Source organism: Falco biarmicus, chromosome 9 (genome assembly GCF_023638135.1).
Source record: "Falco biarmicus isolate bFalBia1 chromosome 9, bFalBia1.pri, whole genome shotgun sequence".
NCBI lineage: Eukaryota > Metazoa > Chordata > Aves > Falconiformes > Falconidae > Falco > Falco biarmicus.
This window is the reverse complement of record NC_079296.1, coordinates 43,876,586-43,892,904: the sequence shown is the minus strand read 5'-3', so window position 1 is coordinate 43,892,904 and position 16,319 is coordinate 43,876,586.

Below are 16,319 nucleotides of genomic sequence, written 5' to 3'. Positions count from 1 at the left end.
ACCTTTATTGAGCCCTGGCCATTGGCAAGGTGATATCCATAATGAATGTACTTCAAGCAGCCAGTGCCCCAGCACGAGTGTTTTAACTTCTGACCCCATCAGTACAAATTGTGTAAGACAGAGAGGACACTTCTTTTCCTAGAGGAAAGCAGCTTCCAACTGGTATAGCAGATAGTGTGTAAAATATATATGTGTGATCTAGCTAGGTAAACACCAGAAGAATAACGTATCCAATCCTTCGTTTAGCTGCACACAACAGGTTTTGCTGCTTGTTTTGTTTTTTCACTGTACATATGACCTGCATCGCTATCTGGGCAGATACAGAGGTTACTAATCTCCTGGTATTGTCTTGCCCTCACCTCTAAAGGAAAGTACCTCAAACCATAAATGTATGGATTTATGTGTAACACACATTTTATTTCCTGTGATACTGGACATACCATGATGTGCTCCATGTTGAATAGAGTTTTTAATAGCGCTCACTTTGTGATTCCTCCTTATCACGATGGAAATGTTTTCCCAGTTAAGTACTGATGAAATATCTAAGGCGGCATATGCTTAACACGCCCTGTGATGAGAACTGACTGAAAGGTGGTAACACGCTAGTCTGGGCCCTGAGTGAACACAGTGAAGCTTAGGGTAAATGAAATGCTTCATCGCTACACTTGCATTTTTTAATCCATTACTCCTCTTCCTCCAGCCAAAGAAAATGGCCTGTATTAAGCCAAGCATAACACAAACATGCATTTTACTGAAGTAATCCTCTGTCCACCTTAGTTAGGGTTTTGCCACATGAGCTGTCAGGCCAGCCAAGCGCAGTATGCCACAGGCAAACATCGATGGGGAAATCCCAATTCTTCACTGTCTTTGAGATAACAAAAATGGAGATATCCCCTCTGGAGGGGAAAGGCTTACACATCAGCCCAGCACCTTACATTTTTCCAGTTTGCACAATATATTAAGTATGGCATTTCACTCTCTTAGTAATAGCGTGGCTTTCTTGCTCGTTATGAAGGGTGTTTATTGCACTTTCCTTGAGGTTTTTACGTTTGATCATCTCCTTGGGGAGAAACAGTTGAAGTTTTGATATGTACTAGGTTTCTGGTTTAGTGTTGTCTAACATCTTTAAAAGAACTACCTCTTTCTCTTTGAACATTGAAACTTGGATCTTATGATGCATCATTTATATAGGGAGAGACCAGCCATACCCACTGAAGTATCTCTATTTTCCCATTTGTACAGTACATCCAAATGTACTTCTGTTTCATGCTATATTCATAACTGACCTAAAATGAACTTGAGCCTTTGCTGTTGCACATTGTTACTGAGTATAGTGGCAGAAAGTCACCTGCATTGATTGTTTGGGGTTAAAGCTCTCCAACTCCCCTTTCCTGATCCCTGGTTCAGCCAGTGCTTTGTGACTCTTTGGTGACGCTGGCTGTCACAGGAGCTGGCTGCTCTTGGAGATCTTGAGGGGCGAATTCAAATCACCCTATGTGGGATTTTCACTTCCTTTGAAAACTGAAACAGTACTGTCTCCTCTGGGCAGAAGTTGTTGTTAAGTAATATTTTTTTTTTGTAAGTAGTTTAGGTCTGTAACTACCATCTTGGGTTTCACTAATACCCTGTTGTTACACAGGTTTAACACTGCTAAGTGCTCTTCTCAGAAGGTACGGGCCAAGTCAGCCCATAAGCAGATGTCGTCCCTGGGAAAAGGGGAGAGGGAAACAGCAATGCACTTGACCTGGAGACTCTGAAGGAATTAGTTTCTTCTCACTTTGTCACCCAGGGTAATCCTCAGGATTTACTGAAGCCTTTGTCCTGCAAATAAACCAAGGCTAAATGCTTTAGGCAAGAGATTGGAATAAATAACTGAGGTTAAAATTTACTGGAAGCCCAGCGCTTCTTGGGCTAGAGGCTTATTTTCAAATAAAGATGTTGCCAGCATCAGAAATATGTGACCTTTTTATATGCTTTCTGCAGGGCAGCCATTTTGTCAAACACAGGAGAGAGGATCAAGCCAGACAAATTGTGCAGTAACACCTGTAACTACTCAAAGAAATGGGGAATGTAGAATTCAATGAAGAAAAAGTCACAGCTAGTATTTCTGGACAGGACTTACAGTAGTCACCTGGTGGTGTCCCTGCCCTGATGATTACATGCATATGTTACCTAGCTTACTTGGTTGCTAAAGGAGACTTCCATTTCAAAATCTGTATACTTTAGGATGGTTTGGAACGAAAGGTGCCAAGTTAACATCTACAACTCAAAACCCTGCAGCCTTCAGAGTCACGTTTGTTTCTGGGCCGTTTGTTTCTTGTCTGCTTTAAGCCATTTGATTTCTGTGTGATGTGAGCAGGCTTGACCCATGCTCTGAGCCAGCTGGCAGCTATGCTGCTGTATTAGCAGAACACCAAATTTAAAATGCTGTATCAAACTGAGTCTTCACACAGCTGCTAGTGAGTTGGTAGAGCTTGCATGTGTTCACCTGAAAAGGACTAGCTGAACAAACTCTAATCTCCTTTTGAATGACAGTCATCTTTGCAGTATCAGAGAGATCTTCACCTCTATAAAAGCACGAGTTCCTGCCTGACCTGCAGTGCTGCATCTTGTGGGCAGCATTTTCAGATCTAGGGAACTTAATCCTGTACTAGATGTTTTTCTCCCTCTCAGCAGCATTGCTGGGATTTTGGTGTGTTATGGCATGGTGGGAGTGAGTTTGTTCTGGGAGGCCTGTTCATTACTCTCTTTGTATAGGGGTCAGATGGACTCCCATGTGAGGTACAATAGCTCTTCTGATGGTGGTCTTATATTCACATTTGATCGTTATGTGCCAGTGGACTTATTGTTCTATATAACTTTAAGGACGGCTAGCCTTCCAGATACTCACTTTGAGCAGAAGATGCACAAAAAACGTAAGAGTGATGTGAGCATTTGAAATACTTTCTTACACTCAGATTAGGAGTATTTATTCCTTGGTTCCTAATTTAGTGCTTATGCTGACTTGAGATTTAAATTATACTTATAAAGTTATTACCAATTACTAAATTATAGAAGCCTCATTTTTCTTCTGTACCTCAGATCTAGACAAATGCAAAATCAGAAGTTACTTGAACTCATTTAAGATTAAATAAAAGATGAGAGAGAAACTTGAGGAGCTGGAAGTATTTCAGGGTGTTATCACGTACTGCCTGAGCACTTCAGATTCCAAGGTGATACATACCTAAAAATGCCAAAGACAGATGTATCTGACATTATCTCACCCTCTAAATGCTTGGTAAAATTACAAGAAAACCGAAACAATAGAGAAAAGGGGTTTTTTATTCTTTTTATGTCTCCACCTGTGACGGTTACCCTTAAGATATCCTGTCACATCTTTTGATAAAAGGTCCATCTTCACTTTTAAATGGGAGCTATCTATGCTGAAGCATACATTCAAAAGCACTTTCTATAAACAGTCTCTCAGGAGCCTTTAGCTCCCTGCTAATATAACAACAACAACAAAAAATCAGCTCCTGAGTCAAGCTGTCCTTGTCGAAGGAGGCAGGTAGGGAGCCTGGCAGAGGCTGCTTTTCAGCATGCGTGGTTCTGAGCCCGGCTCCACGCTGCTTTGGCCCCTGGCAAGTCACTTCTATTTATCCCATGTGGGCGCAAAGGTAGATTGTTTCATTTCCACAGGCGGGGGAGTTCATAGCCGTTCTGCGCAGGCAAAAATGATTTGAGCCAGTGAGGAGTCGGGCACTGATTCCTCTCCTTGAAAATCTGGGGCAACTCTGTGGAAGTAAATGAAGCTGCACTCTGCTCTCGCAAGCAATTTTAGGGATATGTCAAATAAATTTATGTGGCTCAGAAGAAAAAGAGCAAGAACTTAGTCTGGCTCCTCACCAGGTGTAGCATGCTCCAATGCCTTGTACTCCCAGGGAACTGTGTCCGTTTACTCCAAGTGAGGATCTGTCCCTAACTCTGCTGGGAGCAGACAGGCATCTGTTCCCTGACCTTCTGCAGCAGCAGCTACAGGACTTTGGAAGGGAGAGAAGCCTGTAATGAGCCCAAGACTGTCTTCCCCAGTTCCTCCTTTTAACATAAAGTGTTGCCGAGAATACTTGCTTGCAGAAAATGTATTTTGTCCAGTGGTGAACCTTCCCTGAATTCTCCTGAAGGACACTGTTTTTCCTCTACCACATGTGCAATGTGTCCAGTAGAGACTGATTTTTTATTTTTTTTTTTTAATTAAACATTCAAGTGCCATCTAGGGTGAATTTATTAAAATCATTTAACCAAGGGGGAATGACAAAGTCGGCATGGTGCTGTTGCTTTTCTGCACTGAAGGATCTCACTGGGCCTGCAGCACAGCAGAAAGGCAGTGATGGACAGAGGCAGTGTGTATTGTGAGCGTGGGGGAGCAAGGATCTCTCTGTGTGGGTGCAGGCTGCACGATATGAGGAGAAACAGTGAGTAGCGAGAACCTCTCCTTTGAGACAGAAAGACTTTAAAACATTTTTCTGAAAGGGGATGCCTAGTATAGACTTGGGGTGGGGGGGGGGGGGGGGGTGGGAAATAACCACAAAGAGCAGCCCCTTACAACAATAAAGCCTGCTGCAATGGTGCACTCAATGCTGCCACCCAGAGTACCTTTTTGCATAATATATGATGCTCTGTGTGGATCTGGAGACTAGCAAGATTAAAGCAGATGATCTTTCTGCATGTAAAGCAGCCAGAGACAGCATGATGGATCATTACTGAATACATTTCTGGCCCTGCGTAATTGTGTTCTGATCTTCTTTGTTGAAGTACGATCACCACCTCTCTGCCAGGCTATATTACTTAACTCATAAGAGCCAAAAATATTCTTTACTTCTCTGTATTGTCCATAGCTACCTCTGGGGTCAGCTGCATTAGAACCACGCTACTGCCAGTTACAGTGAAATGATAAAATGGCATCAAAACACCCTAGAGCAGACCAGAAAGGTGAATCAGCTAATTGGCTGTATGTAGGGTCTGGAAAATAAGTGTGTATTCAGATGTTTGAGAGGCATGTGGCTTGTTTCTCTTTAACCCTTTGTGGTTATTTCTGCACTGTCTGATGCAGTGGTGAATGCTAGTGCAAAACAACAGAGAGGGGGATGCTCATGCCGTGTAGTCTCCTGTCATTTCTACTTGACGTTTTATCAGATAAATATCAAAGGTGTATTGCATGGTGTGTTAATTGAACAAGGGTTAAATAATCCTTAACACATAGTGTATGTAATACCAAGATTCTCTGAATGATATAGAAGAAGAGAAAAAAAATTCTTTCTTGTTTACAAATGAAAAGCAAAAGCAAAATCAAAGGATCTGTGTGATCTGCTGCAGTGACAACAGCACTGGGAGTTTCAGCAGTTCTAAGATATAACAGTCGAGGCACAGACAGGCGACCCTGGTCTGCACAGCTGAGCTGCAGGTCTGCTGGGGACAAGGGGTTTTGGGGACACATTTTGTACTGCTGCCCCCTCCATTGGTCAGAAGAGATTTGGTGCTGGCTTGTCAGTGTGGATCAGTACCTGCCTTTACATCTGTGGGATGTCAGCTGCTTTGTACAGGCCATAAATTATCCCCTGCATTAAACAAGCCTTTATTGCACATGGTACCTATGAACACCTAGGTGACTTTCACTTCTGAATAACTACAAGTGAGAAATGCAGAAACTTCCAGAAAATGGCCCTTCTTCCTTCTCTTCCCTCCCCCAGCTCAGTAGAGAAAAACTGGAAATTTGAGGAAAGATTTAAATTAAACTTTTACGTTCAGATATTTTTTTCTCAGAAATAAATAGTGAAAGAGATTTTGAAGCAAGGTTTAAAACAGTGACATTACTGCTTCATTTAAATCCCAGAAGCACTTCAACAGTCTTTATTTCCGTGCTTATTATATTGGCAATTAGTCTTGATACATATAAGTACAGATATACCTGCAAACACAGTCTTCAATTTGTATTCACCGTAACTGTTGGTCCTTTATATTGTGCTGTGCTAATTAAGTTGTAATGAACAAACACATGTCATATTTGCTTTCCAAGCTTTTTCCTCTAGAAATGTGAAGGATTTTATCTACATTTTGACATTAATTCTCTATTTACGTACTGTTACTGAGCCCTTTGGATATAACCTTCAAGAATATTGATGCTTTCTATTTTCAACATCTTAATTTCTATCCTTAAAAAGAGATGTCAACAGGCAAAATGTGTACTTTAATGCCTTATTATGCAGCTCAGCTCCATCTCTAATACTAAGAATACTTGTCATTTATTCAAAACTAAAGAATTCATGCCATAAATATACCTCCTGGTATGTTTTACATGATAAATAAATGATGGAAACAATACATTTTTCATTCTTGAAGACGTAAACATGGTTTAGTTTGGATCAGCACATAGCTGGTATAGGTTTATAATTTTTCAATGCTTCCATTTTTTTTTCTTCAAGATGTCTGCAATTGTCTCATTCTAATTTGCACAGGACTCAACACAAAATGACACATTAATAGAAAGCAACTGGTTGCTTCTAGGCAGCAAAAGATCAGCTTTTCCTGACCTCAAAATATTTGCTCGTCATATGAGTTGCAGAGAAGGGAACCCTTTGGCTTGGCTCTCATTTCAGCTCCTGTTTCTCCAAGCTGCTCAGCAAGGCACACAGAGTTCCTCTCTATCCCCCAGTTGCACTGCAGTACGTTCAGAGTTGCTAGAAATTTCATGGCATAAATCACTGCCGCACCGAGCAGCAGCCTGGCTCATCTCAAAAGCGGAGCCCTGAAGAACGATTGTGGGCAGTTCTCACAGAGCAGGTTTTCCACAGTTGCCCTTCAGATTTCACCTGTGCCAGTGCCAGACCACTGCATGTCAAAAGGGGCTGACCCCACGTCCTGCACCGCAGCTGCACGTGTCTAACGAACAGTTAGTCGGTAACTCCTTGCTGAGGACAGTCAGCCAAGTAAGCCCAACTAGTTGAAAGGAAATCTGCTAGCACAGCAGGATCAGTTGTATCTGTGAAATCATGCACTTGTGAATGCTGTTCCTTTTGAACCCGATAGTCATCCTTAAAAGGATTCTAAGATGTAGTTGTTGAGCAGTCCCACGTGCACACCCGCAGCCTGAACTGTGCGGGCTAGCACCAGAAAAGGCTCTGTGGTCCGTACCCTAGAGCCTACCTGTGCCTACGTCCTGCTAAAAATACACGAACGTGCACAACTTCTCTGGAGTTGCAGTTGTTCTCTTGCCTCTGGGTGACTAGTAGCGAAGAGCAGCTTCTCTTTCAGAAGCTGTGCAGTCTGCTTCTGAACAGAGCTGGGGAGGGATGGCAGCAAAGCGTATCAGGGTTCACACCGGGCCCCCAAAGACACAGTGGGGGGCCTGGGGTACACCAGGAGATTGGCAAGCCATGACAACAATGTCTGTGCGGAAAGGGCAGGAGAAGCATAAGGAGAGAGTGTGCGTTTCCATCTGAGAGGGTTCAGGACAGATGGGTGACTGTGGTTTTCTCTCTGTACCTCTTTCCATCTCCTGCTAGGTGCATGTTCCCCCTATGTTGCGCTAGAACAGCAAGAACCTCAGATGAAAGGAGGAACTTCAGACATGGGGGTAAAAATGGAAATGCAAACTTGTGCCATTTAGAAATGTGTGTATTTCCTTCAACCATGCAGTCTTTTTCCTTTTTCCGATGGCAGCATCCTACCCATGCCTCCCTGGGTTGTTTAACTCTCTAAAAGCAGTCCTGGATGTGTATCCTGGTGGGCTGCATGCAGAGAGCATCTTAAAAAAGCCACAGCTTACTGGTTGGTCCATGCGATATTGTGCTTGAGTTGGTGCTTGTTCCATTTCTTAGAGATGTAGGAGGTGTCTAGTGGTAGCAACTGAAAGCTGCTCTTTGATACCCTTAAATTTCAAAGGTTAATACAATAGCTGAGAATTGCACAGGACATCTGTGGGAGCCTGCAGAGTACTGTCCAGAGCTCTTCACACAGGCACGGAGGAAGAAACGTGCAGGACTCTAAACCAAGCTCAAAGCAGTGATGAAACCCTCTGCACCCCTCAGTTTGAATTCAGAGGTTTGATCTCAGAGCATTCTCTGTGCTAGCATGTGTTCTCTGAAGTTTTCCATTAGCAACATCTATAGCTAAATTGAGATTTCTGTCTGTTTTTCACACTGGTGGGATTTCTGGGAAAATTACCGGTTTAATACCAGAGAATGACAATAGAGCTACATTAGAGTTTTTAACTAAGGGTTATGGATTGCCCACATTGCTGTTTCCCTCAGAAGTGATGGTGTCTACAAAACACAGCAGCCTGCCACAGCTTTTAGATGATGACTTCTGTGTTTAATGGAAGCCAACAATAAGACTCCTCTTGTTGCAGAAGTGTTCACCTGAAATTATTATAGATAAGTCATAAGAAAGTATTTATGGCAGCACATAAATCTCAGTCAGATGGGAATAAATTGTAGTTACCAGAAAGCCAGACTTGAATTCCAGTTTCAGTGAAACTGGAAAAATTTCAGCTAAACTTCGCAGCTGAGAGATTTTCATGACCCTAAAATATTTCCCTGTGGGGTTTGTGGGTTTTTCGCTGGTTTTGTTGTTTGGGTTTTTTTCCTCTTTTTCTGTCAGCCACCTCTTAGGTATAGTCTGCTTTTCCTCTAGAGATTTTTTATTTTATGTAACAATGCACTGAGGAATTAGTTCATGCAAGTCATCCCTGAGCCCAATCAAAAAGCCTTGAAAGTAAGGAAATGGGTTTGTGTCATCTGTGAATGCATTGATATTTATCCCTATTATCCTTCACATTTTCAATTCAAGCAGCACATAATTTATCAGCTCTGTTGTCAAATGCTGCATGTAATTGTGTTTAGTAGAAAGCTTGGCAGGAGGGAGGGGAGAAGAAGGGAAGGGGAGATAACCGTTCACTTCTTCCCAGGAGAAGTGCAGAGCAGCACTTGCTTTGAATTTGGGTGGCCGTCTACTCTTTTCAGATAATCCCACGGCACCATGTTGTAAAAATGGAGCAGCATATCAAATCTAAGAGTGTAGTCCAGCAGGGGCAACACAGGTAAATGTCTTACTGCAGCAATGCAGAGCACGAGACTGGAAATATTTTGAGGTTTTGCCAAGCTGAACGGTCACATGGCAACCCTACATCTCAACCTCAGTGCCACCGCTCTGAAAGTGAAGTCACCTGGATATAGGATGTCAGCGCACTGCAGCGCTCTCCTTGCAGTATCCAATATTATTCTACTTTTGAAGTGGTTTAGTCCTTTTACCCTCCTTCGAGAGATCATGGATGTGACATGATTAACAGATGGCACCACCTAGACAGGGGAAGTCAGCTGCCAGTGATGCTGGGGGAAAAAAGCTACCGACGTGCTTTAACTTCTGTAGGAGAACACGGATTTGTCTGTGTTCCCTGGCTGTTCCACATTCAGCAGCCACTGAGTCACAGCAGAAGACCTGACAATCAGATCCCTTAATGTGTACTTTGCATAGCTGCTAATTAAGTCACACAGTCACTACACGTCCAGGGAACACACCTATAAAGTATGGCTATGAAGGTAAGAAAATGCAACGGGGACAACCTGTGGCTGGATAAGGGGCTCCATTTTATTCCCCAAGTTAAAGCTATTGCAGTCAGTGTGATGGCTGCTTCTTGTTTCTCCTTTTCTTGTCGTGACCTGTGGTGTGCTGCCTTCCACTGACAGAACAGTCCTTTGGAAAGTTTTCTTGCCTATGTCTTTTTCCAAGACATCTGGGTGGATTCTCACCCAGTTCTTTTGCATCTCTTAGGCCTGAAAAATGGTATTAGAAACATCTAGATCTTCCTGCTAGCTGTTATCTCGTGCTCTGGAGGAGCTGCAATGCAGGGAGTGTGTTGTGAAGTGACAGATAGCTGGGTGGATTTCACTGTGTCTGATAAACCTGGTTAGGAGACAGCACTTCTGTAACACTTTTTTGCCTGTTAATTGGAACAGCACTGAAGAAGTACAGCGCTGTTGGAAGGAACAGGCTCAGCACCTGCAGGATAGGGCAGTCTAAGTGTAAGAGGGAAAGAAATCCTTATACTTTCCCTGTCTATTTTTATATTCTATCAGGAATAGAGATCTGTGAATTGCAATAAAACTGTGTGTGTTCTCCCAAGGTACTTAGCTCATGGGGAAAATTAACGTTGTGACCTTGAACCTTGGCACCTTACAAACTTTCATGTTCAGCCTAGTCTTTCGGTGTGATGGCTTTGAAGGGAGGAGTTTTCTTTAGTTTGGTTTGGTTTCCCCATGGCAAGAATGCTGCTCCTTCTATAGAGTGGTGCTGCGGTATTAGTCCACTGCCAGGAAGTTGTAGGGCTTTGCCTTTTTCCCCATTGACTGTTGAGCCTGCGCTGTGAACCTTAGTTGGCATTGCCTACTTGAACAGGATGAAACAAGGCAGCTGCAGAGCTGGTCATAGGTATAGGAAGGCTGGACAAGAGACCCCCGTCAAGGTAAATCTAGCAATAAGCACCAACTCCTACAGCTCTTCCATGCTCGGTCTCTCTCAACCAGCCTGGTAGGGAAAAGCTTCCCTGCTGTGATGAAACCGTGCCCCATGCACCGACTCACTACGAAGGGAATGTGCTGTAGCTCCGTATTTGAGCAAGAAAAAAGGGAAATGGGACATGCTGTGCTCTGGTGTGTCAACCGTTTGGGAGCGGTAACAGTGAGGAGTGTCTGTCTTAGGAAGAACAGGGGATGTGAGGGATCTGAGCAAAAAGGGTTGCCAGACTGGTGGTGTGATGTGAGCCCTCCCCGTGCCAGAATAGCAGCTTGTCTCCTGATAATAGATTAGCAGAAATTTCTGTGCCTCTCTAGCGTATTAACAGCAGTTGGCCTCTGTTTTGTTACATAAATAGATTAAGCTTTAGCTGTGCTCCTATCAGACAGGTTTTCTTTGCGCCTTTTTTTTTAAAAATAATAATCAGGCATTCTTATCAGTTTTGTCCTACAAGCAAGGCTTTGAAAAAAAACAACCCAAAGAGCTGACTGAACAGTTGATTTTCTTTCAGCATCTGTAGCTGTTTAATATTTTGCTTGTCTGTCTCTTTGGGTGCACAGGGGAGACAGAGCTGCTCTCTCCAGTCTGTATCAAGACAAGCAGAACTTGAGTAACTGGGGAGAGAGGACAAACTGCCACAGCAATGCCAAAATTTCTGGCTCATGTTCTTGAGCTCTGCTGTTCGTGTGTCAGAAATTGAAAGTGTAACTGGGTGAACAAACCTCAGGCCATAAAATTCATAACTGTTTGGGTTTCAGCCAGCTCTCCACTGGGGATTTTGTGCGTCCAGTTTTAATTCTTCCTTCCATCTGATGTGGGAATCACGTAATTCACGTGGTCCTGCATGTGTGGAAACAGGCAGCTCTTTTTATTATTGCTGTTTTATTTATTAATTGAAGTGCTTTACTGACCTGTTACCCTCCTTACAGGATCAGAAGTTTACAAATATTTAAAGCAAACTGACATGCAAAGGATCTTGCTATATATTTCTGGAGGCTTCATACTAACTTCCTAAAAGGTAAATGGCCTTACCATCTGTTAAAACAAAAAAGACTGATACTGCCTGTTGGGGTATGAACGCCTGCTATGGTGAGGCCAAACAAAGGTGACTTCAGTGACAGCTTTCTTTAAGCAATTTTGCAAATAGGGACTGTTTCTTTCATGGAAAAATTGTCTTTTGTTAAGTTTCTGTTTAAGAACCTCACCTGAGGTCATATCGCTACAGTGCCAGTACAGTACTTGCCTCACAAGCTGAATCCTATGTTAGATTTAGTATCCGCTATTACTTTTAGCCCAATACTTGCCTCTTTGCAAACTCCTCAGGCATGGCCACTAATGGGTCCAAGAAATATTTCATGCCTGAGCCAGGAACTTGTTTATCTCACTTCTGTGGATCCATAGAGTGGAAAGACAGAGAAGGAAGCTGTGGCACAGGGTACTGACAGCATGTCTTGCTGGTATGCCCTGAGAATTATACCGAAACTACATACCTAACTACTTATACAACTGAATCGTGGGCAAAAACTTACTCTTCAATTTGCTCAGAATATAGTTTTCCTTCTGTGGTGAAACCCTAGATCAGCATGAAAACGAATCTTCCTTGGGCAACAGTGAAAGTAGTTCTCTGAGCTTGTAATATATATATGCAGTTTTTATTATTTTATTTTGTGACGCAGACTTGCATACCTGAATTGAGGTCATGGTGCCACCATAGGCTTATTTTGTGTGACGCTGCAGAAATATCTTAATAGTCATGACATACCAGAAGCATGTCATTAATGTAAATTTTGCTCTCCCACATTCTGTTTATAGTGCGAACACGTAGAAAACTTTCATTAATTCTTCAGGGCCAGCATCCTGGATTTAGCCTTGCAGAAGCTGCTGTGATACATAGTGATAAAGCATGAGGATGATATCTGGCTGTGGTCCTCCTAAGTACAAAAGTGTTATCAGCTCTTGAAGTCTGAGATACCAGTTATTTCCATATGAGGTGGAAAAATGCTGTCTCTTATTTCTCTTTGTATAGAGAAGAGTAATAATAAGAACAAAGGATTGAGGGTAGCAGGTGACATTTTTTGGAAATCTTTTTCATGTTAATCGGATGACTTCTCTGCAGTAATCAGATGTTGCTCAGTTGCATATTTTTATTATAAAAGTTGTGGGTTTGTTTTTGTTTTTGTTTAATTACAGCTGCCAGCCCTATTATCTGCTCTCCTTTCCCCCAGTAGTGGGTCAGAATTTGCTGTAGTGCATCCTAATAGTCTTAGTCTCTTGTCCTTTAAATAACTTCTGTGGATAAACAGAGACTTTGAAAAAGATGAGAGACTCCAAAAAGGATGAAAAATCAACCCAGTTTTCCCGGGGGAAGTGTCTCTAATATCTTTGATGTAGAGGCTGTGTTACTTAGGTTTACTCCTGTATTATTTTTGTGCTCTCTTATTCTCCCCTTCTCAAAAAGACACGAGGATCTCGCCAGGCACAATATCAGCACACGAACCACAAAGGACCCTAAAATGCATCCCCTACGTGCCAGGACAGCAGAGTAAAATACTGCAGCATTATGTGAGAGTCTGTTCTGTACCACTGGATTACAAGAAAGTGTCACATATAAAATTTACTCCTATTTTCTGAGCTAGAAAGACAGATAAATAATGTAGGATTGCCATAAAGAAAGAAAATAGCTCAAGATTTATTCTTTAAAAGAAACAAATGCTATTAATTCCTTCTTCTCTTTCTAGTTCCTTCTTCTTGCCCAGCTCCCTAGCAATCTCTTCTAAATTTTAAATTTGCATTTCTGCCAACTTGGCACACCATATAGAAACAAAGCTTTTCAATAATATATGTGCTGTGCCTGCTCTGAAAGCATATTTTGGCAAGGGCTTTTCTAACTCAAACTGGTATCCACTTTCAGAAATTACTTTTTTATTACTATTTAATTTCAACACAGCCTGAGAGAAGCTGCTGTCCAAGGTCCCTGAGAGCAGTGTTACGTATGCAACTGCTTCCCGCAAGAATTTAGAGCCCATCAAGGAGCCAAAGCAGCAGCCCTGGAAATTCAAATCCTGCATGCAAAGAGCAAAGCTTCTCTCTTTACTGTACTCCCATGGAGGTTCAGTGCTGTTGCTCCTCAGGGACTTCTCCTGGGGAATCACGAACTCGTTGCATCTCAGACCTAGCTCGGTTCTCATTGCCTCTACTGATGCTGATTGCCACTGAGGGCTGTTAGGAGCTAGACTAAGAACATTTCATTCCATGTGGAGGATTTTTTTAAGAGACAACAGGTTCCTACTGACTTCTGCCAAGCCAAAAACAGAGCGTGGGCCAAAACTGTTGGTAGCTGACAGTTCTGTAACTAGAGCATCCTTGCTTCACTTTTACAAGGGGCGTATTTACAGGTATAGGTCCTGGGAGGTTCTTAATGTTTTCTCTGATCTACATGTAGGAGATGGACATTCACAGTTTTCTTGGGTTTAAGTCATCTGAAATTATTATGCACTTACTAGTTCTAACTGAAATGAATACAAAACGTCCCTGAATTTAGTCCATCCTAAAAGCTTACCATACACAACATGCTTTAGGATATTCAGTTACTGGATCACATATGCTAACAACAACACGCTACAACCTTGTTAGTCATGCCGAAGCAGCACTTTTAGTACTGGTCATGGGTATGAAGCTGTTAAGAACATATTTTAGAAAGTTATTTTAGAAAATGCTTGTGTCACAAACACAAAATTAAGCTCCTCTGTATATTGATATATTGTGCCCATGTAATTCTGTGAATAATTTTATAAAAAGCCATGTGACAGGGTGATTACATTTTAAGAATTGGATTCTAATAGACATTATAGACTACATTTTTAAAAGTAAAACTAAAATGAAAGACTGTTCTTCCCTTATTTCTCATGGTTTTGTTTAAGAAAGCAAACCAAAGTTAAAATTGCTGATCTGTGAAATGCTGGCAGTTTAAATGTAGATTTTTCTTCTGTTCTGGAGAAATACAAGTGAAAGATAAACCACAGAAAGGTGGGAATTTTTTTAAGTAAAACTTACTTTAGAACATGCTTTTTCTTATTTTGAGTTTTTTTCAATTTTATGGACTGCTTTTTCCAGTTTATGACACTTAATTGTGTCCCCACACAAACAGATGATATGCCAAATGACATGTTTTAATTTATGAAGCATTATGGATAGATCTTAGCATCTATGGATAGATTTGAATTTTCTTCCCACTTCCCATTTTCTGGATCTTTTTATTTTATTTCTACAGTGGCAAAGCAGCTTGATATTTTGTAAGACCGAATTGTAACACTGTTTCCGTATTTTTTCATAGTGATATAAGCTGCATCACAAAATAGCTTTCTTAGAAAATTTAGGAAAAGTGGTGGAAGGCAGGGCAACGTTTCAACTGGAGATCAAAACCCAGCATTTTTATCATTACTAAGTAACAGTAGAAATGTATGGCCACCATTATTTCTCAGTATTAGCAATGACTGTGGGCCAGTTTTTGATTGCATGATTCTTGATCCTTACTCTATCAAATTGTCCCATTTGAATATTTAGCTCTGCTCCTTTGATTTCCTTCCTCTATTCAGCTTGTGTATCTGTCTGCACTTCCTAACATTGACACGTAACAAGGAATTCCTTACAGATAATGGGATCTCTTTTGGTTTTGTAGCCACTGTAAGGCTGTTAAATTGCACACATTTGTTGATAAACTACAATAATGTGATTTATTTTAATGCACCTAAAGCCATCTTCACAAATGGAATTCACTTACAGAACTACGTTGGTCTGTTTTGCAGCATTGTTCCTTTCAGGTGCTGTCCTTGTCTTGACAAGTTCGAAGAACAAAACAAAAGCTAACAAAGTAGTCATCACAGTCCCTCCACAAGTGACTACCCTTGGAAAATAACAGTGGTTCATTTTCTCACTTTTGTGTTCGAACTGATCCACAGATGCTTTCTCTTGTTTGCATACCTGCTTCAGAACTCCTCCATTACTCTGTCTTCTCACCAAATTTTTTGGATGGTATTCACAATATGCTTAGTGCATTTTAAGCTGCAAGAGCATGCATCCCTAATCTGTGGGCAATAAAATGGGACAAGCTTATTGCACATTTGAAAGCTGCCTTGTGGAGCATCTCAGTGTCGCTGGAACACATACAAAGCACATGTGGACAGATGTGATGTGTGTATGGGAATCCAAATGCAGCAAAAATTAATTTTCATATCTTGCTTATTTTTCCTAAGCATGCTAAGATCTAACTTTACAGTAGTGTTGGCCCCACTTAGAATGGATTCTGTTGTTAACTGTGCTGTCGTACAGTCAGCCTCCCGCTTATCACAGCTGTTGCATTATTGAAGTTTCTTGGCATATGAAGCTGTCAGCTTGCTGTACGGAGCCAGTAACACGTCAAGCAGCTGCCACCCCATATTCATCACCTATCTTGAATCAGTCTGAAGGCTGGTTGCCTAAAGGGACACTCACAAAGTTTTTAAGCACCCAGCTTTTCTCACTTAGCAAGGAGGTTTTGCTGCTTATAGGTAGGACCTTGGTATGTGTGTTTTAGGCCCTTTTTTCAAGAGGCAAAGGCCTTCCTTTCTCTTCTAGCACATCTCAAGTTTGCAGCAAAATCTGTATTTCACCAGGCACGCGAACGCAGCACACATCCAATCTTTGTCCGTCTGTGTAGACGCTGTTAACATTATTTATACATTACCAGACATGGGCTGGAAGCAACAAGATAAAAGCTGTATTTTATGAGTGCTCCC